Raw genomic sequence first — 11,393 nt, forward strand, 5'->3', positions numbered from 1 at the left:
GATTTTATGGAGGGTTCGTCACAAAGGCATGATGAATTATTAAGTCCATTTCCAGCCCCTTTCCCCTCTCTTGAGGTTGGAGGGTGGAGCTAAAAATTTCAAGTTTCTAATCATGACTTTGTCTTTCTGGTAACCAGAACCCATCCTTGAGCACAGCCACAGTCGCCTCAATAGAACAAAAGATGATTCTAGTGCTCTTATCACTTGGGAATTTACAAGGGTTTTAGGGGCCCTGTGTCAGACACGGGGACAAAGACAAATATTAGGACAAGAGATGTTCCTAGCACTCTTGCCACTTAGGAATTTACAAGGGTTTTTAAGAGCCCTGTGCCAGGAGCGAAGGGCAGAGACCAATATATGTGTTTTCTATTATTTCACAGTTAGTTACAATTTGTCCTGCTTTCTAGCTTCAGAAGCATTCTGCAATCATCGCCCTTGTTGTTTTCTTTGTCTTAGGCTTAGTCAGTTCATCTATAACATATGCATTCCTGAAAATCACCACACTATGCAAGGCCAAAACCACAAGGCTTATGAGGGGAGGGGTGGGGGAGGGAGTTAGGGACACAACACTCAAAACTTCATCAGTGACACATTAAAAGATAGGAACCTAATAAAAACAGTAGCACAGTTTTACACATAGTACATGGTTAAGAAATACATAACAAAAATGTCTAATCACTGTTGTACACCTGGAACTAATATAATATTGTATGTCAACTGTAATTGAGATTTTTTTAAATTTTTATAAAAGGAAAGAAATACATAATGACTGCAGTAAATAAAGCATTTTACTTGGGGGAAAAAAAAGACAAAGTTTGCTTGTGGACGTGGGCATTAGGATTGCAACTTGTGAGTTATTGTGAACTGGCGGGAAGGGAGGGTTACCTGAGAGCCCACAAAAAGTTGTAACACCGGGTGTGGCTAATGAACTGAGGCCACTGGGGGATGTTTGAGTTGTGCGTTTTGTATATCCCTACGTGGCTCAGTCAGAATGGGTGCCGTTTTCTGCGTTCACCCATGTTCTGACCCTCATAGGTGCTCACTAATGCTTGTTGAATAGAGTTGAAATGAAAGTTGTTCTATGGCCCTTTAATGCCTCAAACGGACAAAGTATTTATGTGGATTTATGAAGACCAAGTATTTTGAACAGATTCCCATCTCCAGGAGATCCCTTGACTTCCTGGAACATGAAACTGCCAGGCATCTAGCTGGAATTCCTCCAGTCAACAACTCCTCGGCCCAGCGAGACACTTCCTACTCAAGACCTGGCAAGAGGCAGCCAGAATGCTCTGGAAAAGGCTGCGTTCTCTCCGCCAGCTCTGCAGCTCCCACGGGCCCACTGGCCAGGTTCCAATAGGGACACAATAGTCTCACCAGTTATTTGAACAGAGAGGATTCAAGGTAAACAATTGTTAACTAGGCATAGAGTTGTTAACTGGGACGTTGAAAGAGTAAAAAGAAAACCCTGGGATATCATGGGACGGGCAGAAGTAGCTGCCATAACTAGGGCTGAGGGAACAAAGGGAAGAGGTTGGAACTGGTAAGGCTTGGACACTGAGAGGAGGGGATCTGACCGGAAGACCTCGGAGGAGGGAGCCGGGGCTGGCTGGCACGGGGAGGCGGGGGGAGGGGGAGGACCCCGGATTAGAAGGGCACAGTGAAGCTGATACTCTGAGTGTTGAGAAAACTGCCGAATGGATTCAGCCGGTGCTACAGGAAGGCTCTGTTGGCAGGGAGAAGACCCATTGCCAGGCAGAGCTCACCAGGACAGCGAGCAGAAAGCCCACAGACAGCAAACGCCTTGCAGGCTCCCTCTGGCACCCCCTATTGGCAGATCCTAACAGAGCCAGTTGGCAAAGCCTACTCCACACCACAAAGCAGAATACGTAAGTGAGGGTTTGGCTCTAAGACACAACTTAACTGTCACACCCAACACCTGGGAATCCCATCTACCCCACATCACATTTTTCCTGAGCTGACTGAGCCAACCCACTATCTTGGCATTTGCCCCCACATCGCCCCCAGCATTTCAATCAAGGCCTCGCCAGCACAGCCCTTAAAACAGTCATCTTGGTGTTGGATTTCTGACTGAATTATACAATAAAAATAACTTTGTATCTTCCATTCCTGCCATCATCCCTGGCATACAGCAGGTAACCCTTAAATGTTTCTTGAATAAAACAGAACTTATATTCAAATATATGCTAATTAAATCAAAATACTTTTTGTATCAGTTATTTTTAAAATAATACTATGCCAACGCTGTTTGAGTGTAGCATTCAAATTAAGTCGACCTTTGCCCTGACTGGGTGGTTCAGTTGGTTGGAGCGTCATCCTGTACATCAAAAAGTTGTGGGTTCAATTCCTGGTCAGGGCACATATCTCAGTTGCAGGTTCCATCCCTGGTCAGGCCCGTATGAGAGGCAACGGATCGATGTTTCTCCTACATCAATGTTTCTCTCTCTCTCTATTTCTCTCTCAAAATCAATAAAAAACATACTCTTGGGTGAGGATTAAAAAATAAAACCAAATTAGGCCAACCCCTTGGAAAACAATTCATGAAAAAACATTTCCATGAAGATGTTCATCATGGCATTGTTTATATAGCGAGAGGAAGCTGCCCACATAGCCTACAACAGGGGCATAGTTGAAATAGTGCCAGTAAGTTATGAAACATTCTGTTCTTGGCTTAAGAGTCAGAAAATCACTGACAGCATTTCAAAATCTATGAGCATACCTTGATTTCTAAATGCCATTCTCCACTACAAGAAACTAAGTTTCCTTAGAGAAATGGTTAATTCCAGGGCTGGGACAGAGAAATCACAAGATGACTCAGGAGCATCTTGTTCCAGAAAGTTAGGAAGTGCTTAAAGAGCGGAGAGAATATATCAAACACAGAAGCTAGCTTGAAGGGACTCCCATGGCCAATACGCCTGCATTTAAAATCAGAGTTATGGAAACAGTGTTGTATTGTGGGAGATCGGTTATACCTACTAGTATCCTCAGGGAGGTCAGATAGCGAACCAGACTTCGGAGTCAGAGATACTTGGTTCCCGAACTAGCTCTACTGTTTATTGGAAGTGCCATTTTGGATAGCCTCCCTGAGCTCCCGTTTCTTTAGCTCTAATGTCAGGAAAATACCTACTTTGCAATATTATGTTAAGGTTTAAAAGAGAAAACAACCTATACAGAGCTGGGCACACACAGAGCTGGGTATTTCATAAGCAGTGAATGTTTTTATTGTTGCCTCAAGTAAATGGGCAGGTTGGAAAGGTGTAGCAACATTGCAGCTATAATTATATTTCAAAGAAAACAGATGCACTGGGGAGAGAGGACTAAAAGGAAATGCACTAAAATACTAAACAAAGGCTGTGTTCAAAGGGTAAAATTATGGATAACTTTTATCTTCCTGTGTTTTCATATATAATTTACGTGGTCTGGTATTTTAATAATAGCAGAGCATATATCATTTTTTAAGGACAAGTTTTGAGCAAAATCTTCCAAAGATCAGGAAATTATTTATTGGTCATTAAAATGTCCAAAATGTTACCTGCCTGCCTGCCTTCCTCCCTGCATAATTCAGTCCCAAATATATTACAGGGCCAAGGACAGTGGGCATCCAAGTCCGGGCACAGTGTGCGGTAGGGGTGACTTGTCCCATCACAGAAGAGGACATCTGAGCTGGGACAGTGGCTACAGGGGAGATTGGTTTTACACACAGGAATGATGGAAGGGGAACTAGAATGAACTGGGTGGTATGGGGCTTGGTATTGAAGGTAAGTGTGAACTCACAGTTTTCAACAGAGGCAGACAGAGAGATAAAATACACAGATTTAAATTATGTGTGTATAGGTTACACATATACATATACACGTATATATATATCCCCTCTTTTCACATTCATATAGATTAGATGTCTTAGATTCTAGAAAATATCATGTTTACTCAATAAATATATTATATATTTCCACTAAAATCTCATTTTCTCCATGTTGTCCACCACCTGAACAGGTTTAGAATCACTGGTCTAGAATCTTAAAGCTTAAAGGCAACATTCTGTTCCTGGCTTACCAGTCGGAAAAATCACTGACATTTCAAAAGCTATGAACATACCTAGTGCTGAGATCTTGGTTTCTAAATACCATTCTCCACTAAAAGGAACTAAGTTGCCTTGGAGAAATGACTAATTCCATGGCAGGGGCAGAGAAATCACAAGAAGAGTCATGACCCTCTTGTTCAGAAAAGTCAGGAAGTGCTTAAAGAATGGAAGGAATGTATCAAATACAGAAGCCAGCTTGAAGGGACTCCCACGGGCCAAAGTTGGGATAATCTGAGCATCAAAATAAATCTTATATAATAAAAGCCTAATATGCAAATTGTCCCTTCTGGCGGTCATTTGGGCCAGAAGTTCGACCGGGAGACCAGGAGTTCGACCATTCACTATGACGTGCGCTGACCACCAGGGGGCGGCGCAGAACATGGTGGGCATCGGCAACGCGGTGCTGGCAGCAGGTGGCAGTGGAGGTGCTGCCGGCCCCAATGGGCCCCAACGAAAGCGGGACTGCAGCAGGATGGTGGAGCAGGTGAGCGGGCAGCGCCAGGCCAAGACAGGTGCGAGCGGGGGTCTGATCGCCCCGCCGATTGCCCTGCAGACGGCAACCAGCAGCAGCGGTGGGGGCATGAGCTGGGGCTGTGAGCCTGGGGGGCATGAGCTGGGGCCCAATCTCTGCAGGCCACCCCGAGGGACCCCACCTATGTACGAATTCATGCACCGGGCCTCTAGTAATGAATAAAATAGGAGGAATCTCTGGTCTGTATAATATAAATAAATGAACAAATAAATAAAGGTGAAGATGATAAAGGGGGGTTTCCCATACAGAAGATACCGGGTAATAAATGTAGAGGTAATAATGTGTTTGGCAACCATAGGAATAATTAAGCCAAGCTACATCATCGAGGATAGAACTAGTGGAGAAAACTTGATGGGGATCCAGATATTTCCATGATCTCAAAGTGTCTCTCCACAGAACGCATTTTCATTCCAAAGAGGAAAAAACTAATTCACAGGGGAGAAACCTGACAGACATCATCTCAAATCATCAAAGGTAACATCACCAGTGATGGAACAAATTGAAACCGAGCCCTGCCTGACAGGATACACGAGGAAGAACACAGCACCGCTTCTGTGGTCTTCCTGCCAGAAATGTATAACCTGAATCTAATGATGAGGAAACATCAGATAAACTCAAGCTGAGGGGCATACTGTAAGACAACTGGCTTATCATCCTCCAAAGAGTCCAGGTCACGAAACTCAAGACTGAGGCACGGTTACAGACTAAAGGAGACAAGAAGACACGGCCACCAAAGGCGATAGCACAGGATTCTGAGCTGGGTGCTCTGGCTGTGAAGGGCATTATTGAGACAACCGGCAAAACTTGAATGGGGTCTGAGGATTAGATGGCAGTCACATGTCAGTGTTAATCTCCTGATTTTGATGACTGCAATGTGGTTGAGAGAGAGTGTGTCCTTGTTTGTAGGGAATACACATTAAAGTATCGGGGGGCGGGAAGGGGGGTTGACATCATATGGTTCCCAAAAAAGTTCTTTGTACTCTTTTTGCCACTTTTCATAAGTTAGAAATGATTCAAGAGAAAATAAAGTCCAAAAGGTTTATTTCAGCTGTGGCCAAAGCTGTGACTCTTTCTTTATCTCACTGAACACAAAGCTGCTGCCAGTTTGGTCAGCCAAACCTGTTCGTCCTGACAGTCAGGGACAGACTGCCAGGCGTGGGCTGGGCCAACAGCTCTGTCCAGGGGATCAGAGGCCAGGCCGGAGGGCTGGAGTGCAGGCTGGGGGCCACGGCTCCCACCTCAGCACTGAGCACTTGGGAGGAGTTGAAAGCTTGTGGGCCCTGGGCCCTGGGGCGGGAGGAAAAGCCAAGCAGGACTCTTCCCACAGCCCAGGAGCACCCAGAGAACCAGGAGAGGGCTGCCCTGGAAGCCGTGTCCCCAGGGCGGGTCCCTGAGGGTTTATGAGGTTTGGTTTTCTTCCCACCCAGCCAAGCTGCTGCTTCATTTTCTGCATATTTTAGCAGGCTTCATGTTTTCCCCGAGAGAGTTCTGCAAATTTCAAGCACGGAAAGGAAAGCAGTGTTTGTTGACACGTATGTCCTCTGCGCAGCTGTGAGCTGCTGCAAGGCAGGAGCCGAGCGGTGAACCTCGTGTCACGCTGTCTCACCCGCTCCTCCCAGCTCCTAATAAGGGCTGGTGGCAGCAGGTGATTTCTGAGTGTTCTGACTTTTCTGCATGTCTGGGCAGCCGAGATAAGCCCCCATCACCACATTTCCCTCCGCTTTCCCACCGGCAAAGGCCCGCTGAGGCACCTCACCCTAAATCACGTCACCTATATGAATATCCAGAATGGTGTGTTTAGTTATCTGTCCTGAGAAGCCAATACGTTCCTGGCTTCAGAGAAGCAAAGGCTCCTAGAAATAAGAAGTCAGACTTTGGAGATATGTGTGCTGTGGCTAAAATTTTGACCATTGCAAGGCACAGAGACCCTCATGCCCACCTTGGCCCACCCCAGGCGTGAGTGCTGTCCGTTGTGCTGAACAGTCACACTTTACAGCAATGCCCAGAGTCAGGGTGTGGGAGAGTTCAGAGTAGGCATTTCCATGTCTCAGATGTTCACCAAAGCCTGGAAAAGCTCATCTGAGTCTTCATTGGAGACCACTGGGATCGAGATGAATGAGAGGTTCTCAGGAACCAGACAGGTACCCGGGCCTGGCAAGCTGGCTTCAGGAGCTCTAATGAAGGAGTCCCCAAGTCAGGCCCAGGCCCAGGCCCAGGCCCAGGGCTACAGGTCCTGCCCCAGCAGCAGCAGCAGCAGCAGCAGCAAGGCCTTCTAGGACACCCTCGGGCCCTTTTCAGGCTATTCTATCTGAAAAGCATGGAGATATCGCAGAGCCTGTGTCAACAACGCTGCAACCCACAGGCCTGGGGGAGCTCAGTTCAGCATCGGAGGCTCCCCTTCCCACCTCCTGAGATCCAGCTACTGGAACAGGGTGTCATGATAAGGTGGCAACCAGGCCTGTGTCTGCTCTTACCTGGGCCCAGCATCTGACCCCAGAGTGAACACCCTCCGTTCTGACCTGGGTCTGACTCATGCTTCTAGAATGGAACCTGAGGATCCCTGCTGCCCTGCAGTAGCTGACGCACAGCTGGTCCAGGGGTGGCTGCAGAAGGGGCTCCAGGCAGCCCTTAGGGAGGAGTTATCTGTGGTTCTCTGAGAACCCACCATGTGCCAGGCATCAGGCATGCCGCCGCATTTCATTGGTACAATGACCCTGTGAGGGATTTCTGCTCTTTTCTAGAAAGAAGGAACGGGAAGTTTAGGGAGAATCATGCAGAGGCGAATTCAAAGGCCAGTCTCCCAGCACTAAGCACAGCTACCTACTCACCCTCAGGGAACCCCCTGGGCCAGACAGCACCAGGCCTGGGAATGGGCCTTTGTTCACTAATTCCTCCAGGCAGCATTTATGGGGCTTCCTGCACTCTGCTTTGTGCCTGCTTAGTCCTGGAGGGCAGCCTGCAGGAGGCCCACTCAGCTCTCCTGAAGGAGCCAGGCTTAGCTGGGAAAGGGGGCACCCAGGCCCACCAAGGCAGAGACAGGTGCCCCACTGCCTGCTGGCATGTTGCCTCAGTGGCTGGGGAGGGGTCTGTGGTTGGGACTGGGGCATCAGTTGGGCAGTGTGCCCCTGCACCCAGCAGGTGCTTCAGGGCAAGAGGTGTGCGTGCTCGCCACTGGCCTCGGCCTCAGGGGGTGGGCAGGTGAGGGAGGCAGCCTCCTCTCGTTGCTGTGGCTTCAGGTATCTGGCTGATGTCAGACCTGAGGAATGCATGGAACTCACTGGGGGTTGAGGCATTTCTTTAAAAGCTTATAAATCACTAACTACTTCCACTTTCGGCTCAGCCCCACCCCTGGCCTAGAAGGACTCCCTCTCCGCACGTACACAAAAACAGCTTCCCCCAGGCCCTCTGTGCTAGTCACGTGTGACTACGGCATTGCAGATCCAAATGGTCACCCTCCTGGGGGTCTCCTATCCCCCGCACTACAGTGAAAACACGTGTACACATGAGCCTGTCACGGCAGTGAGAGCGCCATGCACACACTCACAGCCCTTCACCCCTTCGCACACACAGCCAGCTGTCTTCATGCTACTCCCCTGCTCACTGGTGTCCCCAGGTACAGATGAGCTCCTACTTAGCAGAGCCCTCAGGCGCCTCCAGGGATCCCTAGAAACATGTGCCTTTTCACTATCACATGAGCTCTCGTGTGTACACACTCACAGGTACACAGAGGACTTACACACAGGCAAAAGCCTGGAGAGCCCACATGCCATTCACACACTCATGTGTGCACTCTACACCCACACAGACACAGACATGGATACCGGCAGGATGTACACACTCAAATCAAACACCCACACCAGACACTCACATGTGTGCATGCATGACATACTATGCCCAAGTGTCCACACACCATTCACACACTCATGCAAATAGGTGGGATCTGCAGGGTGCCTGGGGTGAGAATATGAGCAGGGAGGCAGGGACTGACAGGAGGCTGCAATCCCTAGCCTCACCTGCAGGGGCCGCTGCCCAGTCCACAGTCCCAACCTGGGCTCTGAAGGGCAGTCCTTGGGCACAGTCCTCCCACCACCTGAGGCAGTAGGTGGCACCTTGAGGCCTTGGGCTGGGCCCCTTCCTCCCCCCTCCCACCCCCCACCCCGCTGGTCTTCAGGTAGAGACTTCCTGCCTTGGGTACTGGGGGAAAACAGGCACATGTTTCTAGGGATCCCTGGAGGCGCTTGAGGGCTCTGCTAAGTAGGAGCTCATCTATACCTGGGGACACCAGTGAGCAGCCCTCGGAGCTCCCATCATTCCCTGTGCTCCCCCTCAACCCCTGTGCGCCCTCCCTCAACCCCTCCAAATGCCTGTCTGAATCCCCTCCATGCAGGCAGGACCTAGTCAATCTTTGCCAATTGATTACCCTCCGCACCTGACAACTGCTGAGCTCCTGCAGTGGGTGGGATGACCTTCTGCTCCAAGAGGGGAGAATGGGCCGCTCGAGTCTGAGTGGGGGCCAGTGAGTGAAAGAGAACCGGAGGGAAGATGAGGAGGTACTGGGGGAAAACAGAGAACATGAGAAGGAATGGGGGGAAGGAGAAGAAAGAAATGGGAGCGGGGGGGGGATGGAAAAGATGGTGCCAGAGATGGAAGGAAAGCTTTAGAGGGAAGAAGGATGGGAGAGGAGTGAGAGAGAGGAGGCAGAAGAGCAGGGGAGAGAGGGTGCACGGAGGCAGTGTGAGCCTCAGAAAGCACCTTTTCCAGTAACAGGAACCCATGGGGTAGGCAGGGGTGTGAGGGGATAACCTTTCCCTCTCTCTCCTGGGCTATCTGGACCACCCTCCACGCTGCCCCCACTGGCAACAATCCCCTGAGGGATGTCCTCGGCCTCAGCACCCTGGCCAGCCCCTACCTGACACCCACATGAGGACAACTTCCAACGAGACCCAGGTGGCAGGTGCCGGAGCAGGAGACCACTGGGGCCCGAGCATCTCTCTTCCCGCTCTCTCAGCCCCTGGGCCAATTGCTCCTGTCCAGGGCTCTGTGGCATTGGAAGATGAGCTGTGGAAGGCAAAGATGTAGAGACTCTCAGAGCTTGGTGAGTCCAGGGTTCTCACCCCTTTGTGCCTAAGCCGTCACCCACCTTCCCTTCCTTCCAGCCCTGGGGGCCCGGCCCCATTCTCACAGCATTGGGACAGGACTGGATGGTAAGCCTGGTGAGCTGAAACGTTCTGAGAGCAGATTACAGAGGAGACGAGGGGGCCGTGGGCCCAGGACCTTGTCCAGCAGCTCTTCACCCTGGACACACTCCCCAAACCCTGGCCCTCCAGCCCTCCTTCCCCCCCCCCCCCCCAGAGCACTCCCAGAGCTTGGTCATCATGCCCGCAGCCCCCTTGGGCCATTCTGCGGCAGTGGGGGCCTGTTGGGCCACAGGCTCTGCCTCTCCTGGTTTCCGGGTCCCAGAACTCAGGCCCAGATGGGGAAACAGTGAATGTCCCTTAATGGGGTCACTGAGGGCCTATCCTGTCTGGGGCCTGTGGAGCTGACCAGACTTTGAGGCCTAAAGGGAGGAGTTGGCGGAGCCAAGGCCACAGTCGAGCCCCTGGCCTGCTCTTCCTTCAGCACCGCCCTGGGCCTCGCCTCCCCCTGCAGCCCAGCGCTGACTCAGGCCTGCCCTGTATCCCACCTACATACTCCCCTGGGCTCCAAACCACCTCCCAGGGGAGTCCCAGCCCTCTCACCCGGCAGGGCCCCCTCAGCTTTCAGCTCCAGGCTCACACGCCCACTCCACAATCATCCCACCCCCTCTCCATCCCCAGAGGCATGCCAGCCCCCTCATCACTCCCTCCTCCACGAAACCTGGAGCCAGACCACGTCCTTCGTCATTCCCACAGCACTGCAGCCCTTGCATCCGGCCGCGTCTCCCCCTGCTTCACACCCTTCAGTGGTCCCCCGCCCCCTGAGACACAGTGCACACGCCTCACTGTGGCATTCAAGACCCCTATGTACTTATTGGCCTCATCTCCGCCCAACACTCCCAAAGCCGTCCACCCAGTGTCTGCTCTCCAGCACACAACTGCTTTCAGGGCCTTCAGGTCCCCACACAGGGGCTCGAGCGCAGCCCTCGGAGCTCCCATCATTCCCTGTGCTCCCCCTCAACCCCTGTGCGCCCTCCCTCAACCCCTCCAAATGCCTGTCTGAATCCCCTCCATGCAGGCGGGACCTAGTCAATCTTTGCCAATTGATTACCCTCCGCACCTGACAACTGCTGAGCTCCTAGTAGGTGTTTTATAAACATCATCTAATAATTGTTAGATTCTAACTCTTTTTTAACCCTCCCCCAGATTTTTTAAAAGAGAGGGGGAGAGAGAGAGAGAGAGAAACATCAATTCAAGAGACACATCCATCAGTTGCCTCCCGTACACATCCCAGCTGGGAATTGAACCCACAGCCTTTTGGTTATGGGATGATACTCCAACCAACACAGGCCCCTGACCAGGGTTAGACTCTAACTCTTTCGTGGATAGGGTGTCTGGCTCCCTCTCCACCAGTGCTGCCAAGGAGACCCTCAGTGGGTGGCTGGAGCTCGGTTCCCCCTCAACCCTCATTCTCTTGCTCCTTCCCTGCCCCTCTTCACGGGGTTCACAAGCAGCAGCAGGGTCACCGCAGCACCTGAGGCCCCAAGACTATCCCTGGGAGTGTTAGCTTGACAGCCCAGCTAGAAGATTGGGGGCACACGTTGTTGACACAGAGCTCCCTGCATGC

Source organism: Eptesicus fuscus, chromosome 7 (genome assembly GCF_027574615.1).
Source record: "Eptesicus fuscus isolate TK198812 chromosome 7, DD_ASM_mEF_20220401, whole genome shotgun sequence".
Classification (NCBI taxonomy): Eukaryota; Metazoa; Chordata; class Mammalia; order Chiroptera; family Vespertilionidae; genus Eptesicus; species Eptesicus fuscus.